The sequence below is a fragment of the Cervus elaphus genome, chromosome 2 (genome assembly GCF_910594005.1).
Source record: "Cervus elaphus chromosome 2, mCerEla1.1, whole genome shotgun sequence".
In the NCBI taxonomy this organism is placed as follows: Eukaryota; Metazoa; Chordata; class Mammalia; order Artiodactyla; family Cervidae; genus Cervus; species Cervus elaphus.
The window spans coordinates 12,105,683-12,119,994 of NC_057816.1; positions in this window are offsets into that span (position 1 = coordinate 12,105,683).

A 14,312-nucleotide genomic window follows, 5' to 3' on the forward strand; every position below is an offset into this window, starting at 1 on the left:
AGATAAGATACCCTTCCTTAGTGATCAATGCAAGGCAATAGAAGAGAAGAATAGAATGGGAAAGACTAGAGATTTCTTCAAGAAAATTAGAGATACCAAGGGAATATTTCATGCAAAGATGAGGTCAATGAAGGACAGAGATGCTATGGACTTAACAGAAGCAGAAGATATTAAGAAGAGAAAGCAAAAATACACAGAAGAACTGTATAAGAAAGATCTTCACAACCCAGACAATCATGTATGTGTGATCACTCACCTAGAGCCAGACATTCTGGAATGTGAAGTCAAATGGGCCTTCAGAAGCATCACTACAAACAAAACTAGTGGAGGTGATGGAATTCCAGCTGAGCTATTCCAAATCCTGAAAGATGATGCTGTTATAGTGCTGCACTCAATATGCCAGCAAATTTGGAAAACTCAGCAGTGGCCACAGGACTGGAAAGATCCGTTTTCATTCCAGTCCCAAAGAAAGGCAACCCCAAAGAATGCTCAAACTACTGCACAATTGCAGTCATTTCACACGCTAGTCAAGTATTGCTTAAAATTCTCCAAGCGAGAATTCTTCAGCAATATGTGAACCGTGAACTTCCAGATGTTCAAGCTGGTTTTACAAAAGGCAGAGGAACATGAGATCATATTGCCAATATCCAATGGACCATTGAGAAAGCAAGAGAATTCCGGAAAAATACATACTTCTGCTTTACTGACTATGCCAAAGCCTTTGACTGTGTGGATCACAATAAAATGTGGAAAACTTTTCAAGAGAAGGGAATACCAGACCACCTGACCTGCCTCTTGAGAAACCTGTATGCAGGTCAGGAAGCAACCGTTAGAACTGGACATGGTACAACAGACTGGTTCCAAATAAGAAAGGAATATGTTAAGGCTGTATATTTTCACCCTGCTAATTTAACTTATATGCAGAATACATCATGAAAACCCTGGGCTGGAGGAAGCACAGGCTGGAACCAAGATTGTCAACAGAAATATCAGTAACCTCAGATATGCATATGACACAACCCTTATGGCAGAAAGTGAGGAAGAACTAAAGAACCTCTTGATGAATGTGAAAGAGGAGAGTGAAAAAGAAGGCTAAAATCTCAACATTTAGAAAACTGAGATCATGGCATCCGCTAGCATCACTTCATGGCAAATAGACGGGGAAACAGTGGAGACAATGGTTGACTTTATTTTTCTGGGCTCCAATATGACTGCAGATGCAGCTGCATTTAATATCATGCAGCCATGAAATATGGCTTACACTTTGGAAGGAAATTTGTCACCAACCTAGACATCATATTGAAAAACAGGGAAATTACTATGTCAACAAAGGTCCGTCTAGTCAGGGCTATGTTTTTTTCCAGTGGTCATGCATGGGGGTAAGAGTTGGACTATAAAGAAAGCTGAGATCCGAATAATTGATGCTTTTGAACCGTGGTGTTGGAGAAGACTCTTGAACATCACTTGGACTGCAAGGAGATCCAACCAGTACATCCTAAAGGATATCAGTCCTGAATGTTCACTGGAAGGACTGATGCTGAGGCTGAAACTCCAATACTTTGGCCACCTGATGTGAAGAGCTGACTCATTTGAAAAGACCCTGATCCTGGGAAAGATTGAGGGCAGAATGAGAAGGGGATGATAGAGGATGAGATGGTTGGATGGCATCACCGACTCAATGGGCATGAGTTTGTGTGGACCCCACAAGTTGGTGATGGACAGGGAGTCCTGGCAAGCTGCAGTTCATGGGCGCACAAAGAGTTGAACACGACTGAGCGACTGAACTGAACTGAACTGGAGTTCTTGAATATAGTTTCAGATTTCTTTCCTCTTTTTCTTTTTCTTTTCTTTGGTTTTGCTTTTGATGGGAAGTATTTTTGTTTTTCCTTAGAAGATATTCCACTCTGAATGTAGTTATACACCTGAAATTTAAAGGCACTTAAGTAATGTGTTGTTATAGGCAGCTAGTCACCAACTTGTTGCAATTGGATGTATTAGTCTTTGTTCTCAGTTTGTTCAGTTCAGTCCTTCAGTCATGTCCGACCGTTTGCAATGCCATGGACTGCAGCATGCCAGGCCTCTCTATTCATCACCACCTCCTGGAGCTTGTTCAAGCTTATGTCCATCGAGTTGGTCATGCCATTCAACCATCTCATCCTCTATCTTCCCCTTCTCCTGCCTTCATTCTTTCCTTACATCAGGGTCTTTTCCAATGAGTCAGTTCTTCCCAACAGGTGGGCAAATAATTGGAGCTTCAACTTCAGCATCAGCCCTTCCAGTGAATACTCTGGACTGATTTTCTTTAAGATGGACTGGTTTAATCTCCTTACAGTCCAAGGGACTCTTAAGAGTTTTCTCCAGATGGAGGAGCTAAGATGGAACAGGAATAGGATAGGGAGACCATTTTCTCCCCCACAAATTCATCAAAAGTTCATTTCAATGCTGAGTAAACTCCACAAAACAATTTCTGATCTCTAGCAGAGCACATCAGATACACAGAAAAGCAGCCCATTGTCTTCAAAAGGAGGTAGGACAAAATTAAAAAAAAAAAAAAGATAGAATGAGAGACAATAGAGTAGGGACGGAGATCCATACCTGGAAGGGAGTCTAAATAGAGGAAGTTTCCAAACACCAGGAAACCCTCTCACTGGTGGGTCCTGGGGAAGTTTTTGAATCTCAGAGGGCAACCTAACTGGGAGGAAAAAGAAAACCCACAGATAACATGCCTAAAAACAACTCCCAGCAGGAAAGTAACCCAGACGCTCGCATCCGCCACCAGCAAGTAAGGCATGAATGGAGAGGAGTGAGCGGTGGCATTGCTTAGGGTGAGAGGGCCTGAAAGGCCTGAGGGCAATCTGAGGGAGCTAACGAGAGATAGCAACTTAAACTGTGTGATAGCAAGAGAGGGAGAATTAACCTGGGAAATGCCATAAACTTAGGCACTACCCGCCCGTTCCCAGAGAAAAGGACTAAGCAAATACCAAAGAAGAGCTAGCCAGCTTTGGAAGGGCCCATCCCCCTCAAGAGGCAGGAGGCAGGAGGGAGGGGAAAGGGGCAAACTTGGCCCCAGAGACGGCATCCCCTACCAAACTGCAAACAGGCTTCCAGTCTCCAACCAAAGACTTCCTGAGATTCTGGATGGTTGACATCCACCAGAAGGGTCGCAAACAGAAATCAGCTTCCCAGATGAGACACCAGGCACGCCTAACCAGCGCACCCAGAAAGTGAGGCTGGGACCGCAGAGGGAATAAGGCGCACTGTATCCGGGGAGAGTGCACTCCTCAAGCTCCTGGTTGTCTGAGCTGCTCGGACAGGGAAGGCACAAACCGCAGGCCCAAACGAGTTTGGGCCTTTGTGGAGTACCCAAGAACCTGAACCTGAGTGGCTTAGGCCTGGGAAGTGCATACAACTCAGGGCCTGCTCCCTGTAGAGCAGACTGGAGCCTGAGCAGTGTAGATGGGGAAAGCACACATGCCATGACCGGGGCAAACCCAGATTGGCTGGAACACTGTGAGTATCCCCCTCACACACAAGTGATATTTGTCTTCAGTGCCCCTCCCTCCCCACAGCATGAATTAACAAGTGAACATAAATAAGAGACCACCTGAGCCCACTTGTGTCAGGGCGGAAATTAGACACTGAAGAGACCTGCAAACAGAAGCCAAGTACACAAAGGGAACCGCCTCAGAAGTGACAGGTGCAATGGATTAAAATCCCCGTAGTTAACACCGACTACACTGGAAGGGGCCTATAGATGTTGAGAAGTGTAAGCTGGAACAAGGAGCTATCTGAAACTGAACTGAACCCACACTGCCTGCAACAACTCCAGAGAAATTCCGAGATATATATTTTACTATTATTATTTTTTTATTAAATTTTTTCTTTCTTTCTTTTTTTAAAGTCCTCTATTACTCCTCTATTACTCCTTAATTTTCATTTTTATAATCCCCTATATCCTGCCCCCCAAAAAGAAGTACCCTATTTTAAAGTGAACTTAATATATATCTATTAATTTTTGTGTTTTTTTAAATATTGTATTTTTAAGAGTCTAACTTCTACTATAGGTTTTTAATCTTTGTTTTTCAGTATTTGATATAAACTTTGGACATTTAAGAATCCAACCTTCAATACTCATTTTTACTCAGGAGTGTGATTACTGGTTTGATCACTCTCTCCCCCTTTTAACACTCATTTTTCTCCCTCAGAGCACCTCTATTTCCTCCCTCCCCCTTCTTTTCTCAATCCAATTCTGTGAATGTGTGTTGGTGTTCTGGGCTGTGGAGAACACTTAGGGAACAGAGTACTGCCTAGATCTGTATCTCTTCTCTTGAATTTCCCTTTTTCTCCTCCTTCTCACCTCTATCTCCTTCCTCCTTCTCCTCTTCTTATTGTAACTCTGTGAACCTCTCTGGGTGTCCCTCACTTTGGAGAACCCCTTCACCATTAATCTAGAAGTTTTATTATCAGTTCTGTATGGATGAAGAAGTCTTGAGGCTACTGGAAAGATAGGACTGAAATCCAGAAGCCAGAGGATTAAGCCCAAAACCTAGAACACCAGAGAACTCCTGACTACAGGGAACATTAATTAATAAGAGATCATCCAAAAGCCTCCATACCTACACTGAAACCAACCACCACCCAAGAGCCAATAAGTTCCAGAGCAAGACATACCACACAAATTCTCCAGCAATTCAGGAACATAGCCCTGAGCGTCAATATACAGGCTGCCCAAAGTCACACCAAACCCATAGACCCATCTCAAAACTCACTACTAGACACTCCATTGCACTCCAGAGAGAAGAAATCCAACTCCACCCACCAGAACACCAAGGCAAGATTCCCTAGCTGGCAAACCTCGACAAGCCAAACATCCAGTCCCACTCACTGTGAGAAAACTGCACAATAAAAAGGAACCACAATCTACCAGAATACAGAAAGGCCACCCCAAACACAGCAATCTAAATTAGATGAAAAGGTAGACAAATACCCAGCAAGTAAAGGAACATGAAAAATGCCCACCAAGCCAAACAAAAGAGGAGGAGAAGGGGAATCTACCTAAAAAAGAATTTAGAATAATGATAAAATATGATCCAAAATCTTGAAAAGAAAATAGAGGTAGAGATAAATAGTGTGGAGACAAGGATTTAGAAGATGCAAGAAATGTTTAACAAGGACCTAGAAGAAATTAAAAAATAGTCAATTAAAAATAAATAATGCAATAAATGAGATAAAAAACACTCTGGAGGGAACCAACAGTAGAATAATGGAGGCAGAAGATAGGATAAGTGAGGTAGAAGATAAAATGGTGGAAATAAATGAAGCAGAGTGGAAAAAAAAGAAAAAAGGAATCAAAAGAAATGAGGACAACCTCAGGGACCTCTGGGACAATGCGAAATGCCCCAACATTCGAATCATAGGAGTCCCAGAAGAAGAAGACAAAAAGAAAAGCCATGAGAAAATACTCAAGGAGATAAGAGCTGAAAACTTCCCCAAAATGGGGAAGGAAATAGTGACACAAGTCAAGAAACCCAGAGAGTCCCAAACAGGATAAACCCAATGTGAAACATCCCAAGACACATATTAATCAAATTAGCAAAAATCAAACACAAAGAACATAACATTAACACAAATTAAAAGCAGAAACACAAATTAAACAACAAAAACACAAATTAAAAGCAGCAATGGAGAAACAACAAATAACACACAAGGGGATTCCCATAGTGATAACAGCTGATCTTTCAATAGAAACTCTTCAGGCCAAAAGGGAATGACAGGGCATACTTAAAGTAATGAAAGAGAATAACCTACAACACAGATTACTCTACCCAGCAAGAATCTCATTCAGATATAGAGAATTCAAAAGCTTTACAGACAAGCAAAAGTTGAGAGAATTCAGCACCACCAAATCAGGTCTTCAACAAATGCTAAAAGACCTTCTCCAGATAGGAAGCACAGAAAGGTGGTATGAACACAAACACAAAACAACAAAGCAAATGGCAATGGGACAATTCTTATCAATAATTACCTTAAATGTAAATGGGTTGAATGCCCCAACCAAAAACAAAGACTGGCTAAGTGGATACAAAAGCACGACCCCTATATATGCTGTGTATAAGAGACCCACCTCAAAACAAGGGATACACACAAACTGAAAGTGAAGGGCTAGAAAAAATATTTCAAGCAAATGGAGACCAAAAGAAAGCAGGTGTTTCAACACTCATATCAGATAAAATTGACTTTAAAATAAAGGCTGTGAAAAGAGACAAAGAACAACAGTACATAATGATCAAAGGATCAATCCAAGAAGAAGATATAACAATTATAAATATATATGCACCCAACATAGGAACACCACAATATGTAAGGTAAAAGCTAACAAGAATAAAAGGGGAAATTAACAATAATACAATAATAGTGGGAGACTTTAACACTCCACTCACACCTATGGATAGATCAACTAATCGGAAAATTAAAAAGGAAACACAAACTTTAAATGACACAATGGTCCAGCTAGACCTCATTGATATCTCTAGGACATTTCACCCCAAAACAATCAATTTAAACTTTTTCTCAAGTGCACACGGAACCTTCTCCAGAATAGATCACAACCTGGGCCATAAATCTAGCCTTGGTAAATTTAAAAAAAATTTGATATCATTCCAGTCATCTTTTTCTGACCACAATGAAGTAGGATTAGATCTCAATTACAGGGAGAAAAACCTATTAAAAATTCCAACATATGGAGGCTAATTAACATGCTTCTGAATAACCAAAAAATCATAGAAGAAATAAAAAAAAAAAGAAATAAAAATATGCATAGAAACGAATGAAAATGAAAGCACAACAACCCAAAACCTATGGGACACTGTAAAAGCAGTGCTAAGGGGAAGGTTCATAGCAATACAGGCTTACCTCAGGAAACAAGAAAAAAGTCAAATGAATAACCTAACTCTACACTTAAAGCAACTAGAGAAGGAAGAAATGAAGAACCCCATGGTTAGTAGAAGGAAAGAAATCTTAAAAATTAGGGCTGAAATAATTACAAAAGAGACAAAAGAGACCATAGCAAAAATCAACAAAGCAAAAAGCTGGTTTTTTGAAAAGGTAAATAAAATGGACAGACCATTAGCCAGACTCATCAAGAAACAAAGGGAGAAGAACCAAATTAACAAAATTAGAAATGAAAATGGAAAGATCACAACAGACAACACTGAAATGCAAAGGATCATAAGAGACTACTATCAGCAGCTGTATGCCAATAAAATGAACAACTTGGAAGAAATGGACAAATTCTTAGAAAATTATAAATTACCAAAATGAAACCAGGAAGAAATAGAAGGTCTTAACAGCCCCATCACCAGCATGGAAATCGAAATTGTAATCAGAAATCTTCCAGCAAACAAAAGCTCAGAACCAGATGGCTTCACAGCTGAATTCTACCAAAAATTTAGAGAAGAGCTACCACCTATCTTACTCAAACTCTTCCAGAAAACTGCAGAAGAAGGTAAACTTCCAAACTCATTCTATGAGGCCACCATCACCCTAATACCAAAATCACACAAAGATGACACAAAAAAGAAAACTACAGGCCAATATCACTGATGATCACAGATGCAACAATCCTTAGCAAAATTTTAGCAAAGAGAATCCAACAACGTATTAAAAAGATCATACATCAAGACCAAGTGGGCTTTATCCCAGGAATGCAAGGATTCTTTAATATGCACATATCAATCAATTTAATACACCACATTAACAAACTAAAAGATAAAAGCCATGTGATTATCTCAATAGATGCAGAAAAAGCCTTTGACAAAATTCAACATCCATTTATGAAAAAAACTCTCCAGGAAGCAGGAATAGAAGGAACATACCTCAACATAATGAAATCTATATATGACAAACTCACAGAAAAACATTATCCTCAATGGTGAAAAATTGAAAGCATTTCCCCTAAAATCAGGAACAAGACAAGGGTGCCCACTCTCACCACTACTATTCAACATGGTTTTGGAAGTGCTGGCCACAGCAATCAGAGCAGAAAAAGAAATAAAAGGAATCCAGATAGGAAAAGAAGAAGTGAAACTCTCACTGTTTGCAGATGACATGATCCTCTACATAGAAAACCCTAAAGACTCTACCAGAAAATTACTAGAGCTAATCAATGCATACAGTAATGTTTCAGGATATAAAATTAACACACAGAAATCCCTTGCATTCCTATACATACTAAGGATGAGAAAACAGAAAGAGAAATTAAGGAAACAACACCATTCACCATTGCAACAAAAAGAATAAAATACTTAGGAGTATATCTACCAAAGGAAACAAAAGACCTATATATAGAAAACTATAAACACTGAAGAAAGAAATCAAAGAGGACTCAAATAGAAGGAGAAATGTACCATGTTCATGGATAGGAAGAATCAATAATGTGCAAATGACTCTACTACACAAAGCAATATATAGATTCAATGCAATCCCTATCAAGCTACCAATGGTATTTTTCACAGAACTAGAATAATTTTGCAATTTGTATGGAAATTAAAAAAACCTCCAATAGCCAAAGCAATCTTGAGAAAGAAGAATGGAACAGGAGGAATCAACCTGCCTTACTTCACGCTCTACTACAAAGCCACATTCATCAAGACAGTATGGTTCTGGCACAAAGACAGAAATATAGATCAATGGAACAAAATAGAAAGCCCAGAGATCAATCCATGCACCTATGGACACCTTATCTTCGACACAGTTGGCAAGGATATACAATGGAAAAAAAGAAAACCTGTTTAACAAGTGATGCTAGGAAAACTGGTCAACCACTTGTAAAATAATGAAACTAGAACACTTTCTAACACCATACACAAAAATAAACTCAAAATGGATTAAAGATCTAAATGTAAGACCAGAAAATATAAAACCCCTAGAGGAGAACATAGGCAAAACACTCTCTGACATAAATCACAGCAGTATCCTCTATGAGCCACCTCCCAGAATATTAGAAATAAAAGCAAAAATAAACAAATGGAACCTAATTAAACTGAAAAGCTTTTGCACTACAAAGGAAACTATAAGCGAGGTGAAAAGACAGCCTTCAGCATGGGAGAAAATAATAGCAAACGAAGCAACAAACGATTAATCTCAAAAATATACAAACAACTCCTGCAGCTCAATTCCAGAAAAATAAATGACCCAATAAAAAAATGGTACAAAGAACTAAACAGACATTCCTCCAAAGAAGACATACAGATGGCTAACAAACACGTGAAAAGATGCTCAACATCACTCATTATCAGAGAAATCCAAATCAAAACCACAATGAGGTGCCATTACACGCCAGTCAGGACGGCCACTATCCAAAAGTCTACAAGAAATAAATGCTGGAGAGGGTGTGGAGAAAAGGGAACCCTCTTACACTGTTGTTGGGAATGCAAACTAGAACAGCCACTATGGAGAACAGTGTGGGGATTTCTTAAAAAACTGGAAATAGAACTGCCATATGACCCAGCAATCCCACTTCTGGGCATACACACTGAGGAAGTCAGATCTCAAAGAGACACATGCACCCCAATGTTCATCGCACCACTGTTGATAATATCCAGGATACGGAAGCAGCCTAGATGCCCATAAGCAGACGAATGGATAAGGAAGCTATGGTACATATACACTATGAAATATTACTCAGTCGTTAAAAATAATTCATTTGAATCAGTTCTAATGGAATGGATAAAACTGGAGCCCATTAAACAGAGTGAATTAAGCAAGAAAGACAAAGACCAATACAGTATACTAACACATATATATGGGATTTAAAAAAATGGTAATGATAACCCTACATGCAAAACAGAAAAAGAGACACAGATATATAGAACAGACTTTTGGACTCTGTGGGAGAAGGCAAGGGTGGGATGTTCTGAGAGAATAGCTTCGAAACAAGTATATTATCAAGGGTGTTGCAGATCTCCAGCTCAGGTCGGATGCATGAGACAAGTGCTCAGGGCTGGTGCACTGGGAAGACCCAGAGGGATGGAATGGAGAGGGAAGCAGGAGGAGGGATCTGGATGGGGAACACATGTAAATCCATGGCTGATTCATGTCAATGTATGGCAAAAAACAATACAATATCATAAAGTAATTAGCCTCCAGCTAATAAAAATAAATGAAATAAACCACCACAACAACAAAAAACAAAAGGGTCTTCTCCACTGCCATAGTTGAAAGAGCATATACGTGTGTCAGTTCTCAGCGATGTCATATTCCCCCTGTTGGGATTTAACCACCAAAACTGAATTGAAACAAAATACAAAAATGAGAATTAAGACACAGTGCCCACAAAAAAAAAAAAAAAAAAGACACAGTGCCCCACCTACATACACCTGGCAACAGTAGAGGCTCCTGTCGTATTTAAGGGACAGTCCTGGATAGATCTCATGCAGCAATCGGCCCTGGGAGTCCTCGATGAGTCATTAAACATGTCTTTACTTTGGCTGCTGCAGCTATCTTTGACTGTGAAGACCTATCAAAATTATTTTTTTTATATGTTTGCTTTGGCAGACAAAATTTTTCATGGTAGAGACCCTATGGGGGAAATTGTATCATAAACATATGCATTTATCTTCAGCAGTTAAATTTGTTGGTTTGCATGTCCCCGATGATCTTTCTTTATAAATAGAAAGGAAACAAACATGTTCAATATGCATTCAGTCTGTTTTTAAATCAACCAACTTGAATTACATTCCTCTCTGTCCCCACTGTACTCCCAAGTCTAGGCTAGAAATAAAAACCAGCAGAAACTGAAGGCTGATTCCAGCACATCGTTGTGGAGATTTTGTTCCCACTTTTTTTTTTGGGGGGGGGGGGTGTGGAGGGGATTTAGTTGTTAATGTTAAAATCAGTAGATTGTACATACATATATAAACTTCTGATTATCTTGAAACATGGCCAACTGGCCTTCTTTCTAGCATGGTTGAGGCAGAGGAAAGGCTGCTCCCAGTGGCCAGCTCTGTGCTGTCCAGGGTCCAACATGGCCACCTAGTCCTAATATCATTTCTCTTGCCTCCTGGGGCCATGAGTCTGTGAGAACTAGACTGCTGGCTCTCTTAAGATAAAGACTACTTTTGTCTTGATCAACGTTGACTTTGAAGCCTTTAACCCAGAACCCAGAATAAAGTTCTTCCTCGTATGTTTGTTGGATGATATAAAATACCTTGTGGATGCATATGACATTTTTTCCAATACTGAAACCCATGCATTTGAAGTACTGTTCTGCCCTAAATCTTTGGTGCAGACTGACATCACAGGTGCCCTGATCTCTGCCATTAGACCCACTACCTAAGGCCAGTTGTATGTCCCTGGGCTGTCCCTGAAGTCTTCACTTTGCCATTTGAAACTTATCTTCCTAGTAGTCTCCTCTCCAACGAAGACAGCAATGCATATCTCATGAAGTGGCTAGGAAGATGACATGAAATCATTAATGTCAAGTATGGCACCTAGTTACCATTTTCATGATGTTCTTAGCAGTTTCTTCTACAAGTAGGCAAGGTTCTCTGTCTTCTTAGATGTCCATGCAGATCAGTTAGATTTTCCAGCAAAGCTTCAAGGAAGAGATTACAGTTTTGTAATCTGAGAAGCTTCAAAGTCCACTCGCCAAGGACACTGATGAAGGTAAATATTTTATGGAAAGCTTTGTGTTTTTATCAAATCTGTTAGTGGCATAAAGGGGAAAACCAGGGTAGGTCAGAGCATATATAACTTGGGGCTCCTGGTCACCACTACATGCTAAGAACCCAAACTTCCCCGAGTACTTGGAGCCAGGAAAGAAGCATGAAGTGGCTTGTGCTCCTCGGGCTGGTGGCCTTCTCAGAGTGCATAGTCAAGTAAGTATGGGGACTGTAAGCTGCATCATCTTCCTTTCTTGGATTTTTCTTTTCATCTGATTATTATTCCAGCCATCAGGTTTAGATGGGAATGGGATATTTCTCTGACAGTCTTAAAATTCAAACCTTACTTATTGCTAAGTACCTTGCTTTAGGAAGTGTGGATTGCAAGGGTCTTGGTGTAGATTTGCATGGTTGCACAACCCTTGGTGTCCAGTCATGACCAATTGAAAATGCAACTCCTTACAACTGTTCAGTGCACAGTCTATGCAGATGTATGTGTGGTCCTGTGGAATAGCACTTTTCTACATTTTATTCAACATGTCCTCTTTGTTCCCTATTTCAGTGTGTATATGTCTATGTCTGCGTCTCTGTATCACTATCATTTTCCTCTCCATCTCTTTGGAAGTCTCTGTGAGTGTATTTCTCTTTGTGTTGTTTTCTGTCAATTTTTCATTTGACTCATCCTTCCTTCTTGAGCCTCTGAATTTCCCTTACTTGTTCCCTCTCTTCTGGATGCTTCTTTCAACTCCCTCTTCTCTTTCAACTTGGAGAAAGATACACTGTTTTATATACAGTTTTATATCTGACAAGCAGTGTGACCACAGCCAACTCAGGAACCTCTTGCATTTCAAATTGCTCCCTTGTTAAAGGGCATAAGAGTCCCCCTTCTACCTCCTTCCTTGAGGTTCTATGAGAAGGATACAGTGGGATGGCAACAGCAATGCTCATGGCTGTCATTGTTGAGATTTCTTATTTATCAGGTACTTTATATCCATCACTTCACTTATCCCCAAGATATTCTATTTGGAGGGTTTGTATTGTTACATTCCACCATTTGACCGAGGGGGAGACTGAGATACCACATGGTCATATGGCTTATTTCAGATTGCAGAACAGAACTTGTAATCAAACCTATGTCTTTGCCATTGTAAATGCATAAAATTCTGATAATAATGTGCCTCATAAAAATGATTAGAAAATACACAGGGCCATTACAATGACAGTTTTATCTTAACACTGTCAGCTGATTGTAGTTTCTTTGTTTTCTCGTGAAATGCTCAGTAAAGAATACCTCTAACTGAGTGAAGATGATGAGAAAAACCCACAGTGGAAAAAAAAAAAAAAAACATACTGAACAATTTCCTGAAGGAACATGCTTACAGACGGTACCTGTCTTATTCTCCTGGCTCAAATATAGCTACTCACACCCTGAGAAACATCAAGGATGTGAGTATTTTGTGAGGATGGTGCTCCACAGTGCCCCGCTGTGCTCTACCTAGCTCCGGGGCTCCTCTGGAGGTGCCAGGTGGGATGATGGGGTTGGGGTTCCTGCAGGAGGCAGAAACACTGAAAAACAGGGACCCCACTCAGAGGAGAACACACTCATCCTCAACTGTTGGTCTTTGTGACTGGGCCCGGCAATTCCCAGGTGGAAGGTAAATATCCATTTCTGTGTCAAAGATGTGTCATTAGTTTTTAGGAGATTTCTCCTTCTGAAATAAGTGAGTCAGTCAGTTACAGATGAAGAGTGAACTGTCACTGATCAAATGGTAGAACCAATGGCAAAGCAATTGTGAATCCCCAGGCAGAGGAGTTCAGTTTCCACAGATACAAGAACCACAGCCATAAAAAATTATTGAACCCCCCCAAAAAAAATTATTGAACCCATATTCTGTGTAAGGCCATAAGTATCTAACACTGTGGTTACTGTTTTTAGATTAGAGAAAGGGCTTATTTTGTCTTCAAGAATGCTCATGCTGGCCTGAGAGATAGGCATATTAGTAAATACATGTCAAATGAAAGGGTCACCTGTGTGGTGTTGATTGGATGTGGTCTGAGTTTAGAGGGAGTGGCTGAGGTTGATCAAGAAGGACCTCCTGGAGAAGGGGGTGCTAAGGCTGAGTTTGAAGAGACTACAGAGCTTCTCAAATGAAGGCATCAGGACTTCCCTGGGTGTCCAGTGTCCTGGAGGTCCAGTGGTTATGCCTCTGTGCTTCCAGTGCAGGAGGTACCACTTCAACGCCTTGTCATAGGGTCAATATCCTGCATACCATGTAGCACAGGAAAAATATATCAAATGCAGGCACCTCTGTGATCAAAGTCAGTGAGCTCTATGGTGGTTAGAAAGTGATCTCAAGAGATATGTGACATCCAGAGGGAGGCATGCGTGGGGGAATAGACCACAGCCACTTCTGTAATAACCAACTCCTTCCTTTTCCCTGTAGTTGGTGTACGTGGGTAACATCACCATTGGAACACCCCCTCAGAAATTCAAGGTAGTCTTTGACACAGGCTCATGTGACTTGTGGGTGCCCTCCAGCTAGTGCACAAGCCAATTCTGTTGTGAGTACAGACACCCTGTACCCAGACCATCTTTCCCTTGCCCTGCCACCTTGATTTGCACCCTTGGCAACTGATGATATTTATCTCTTT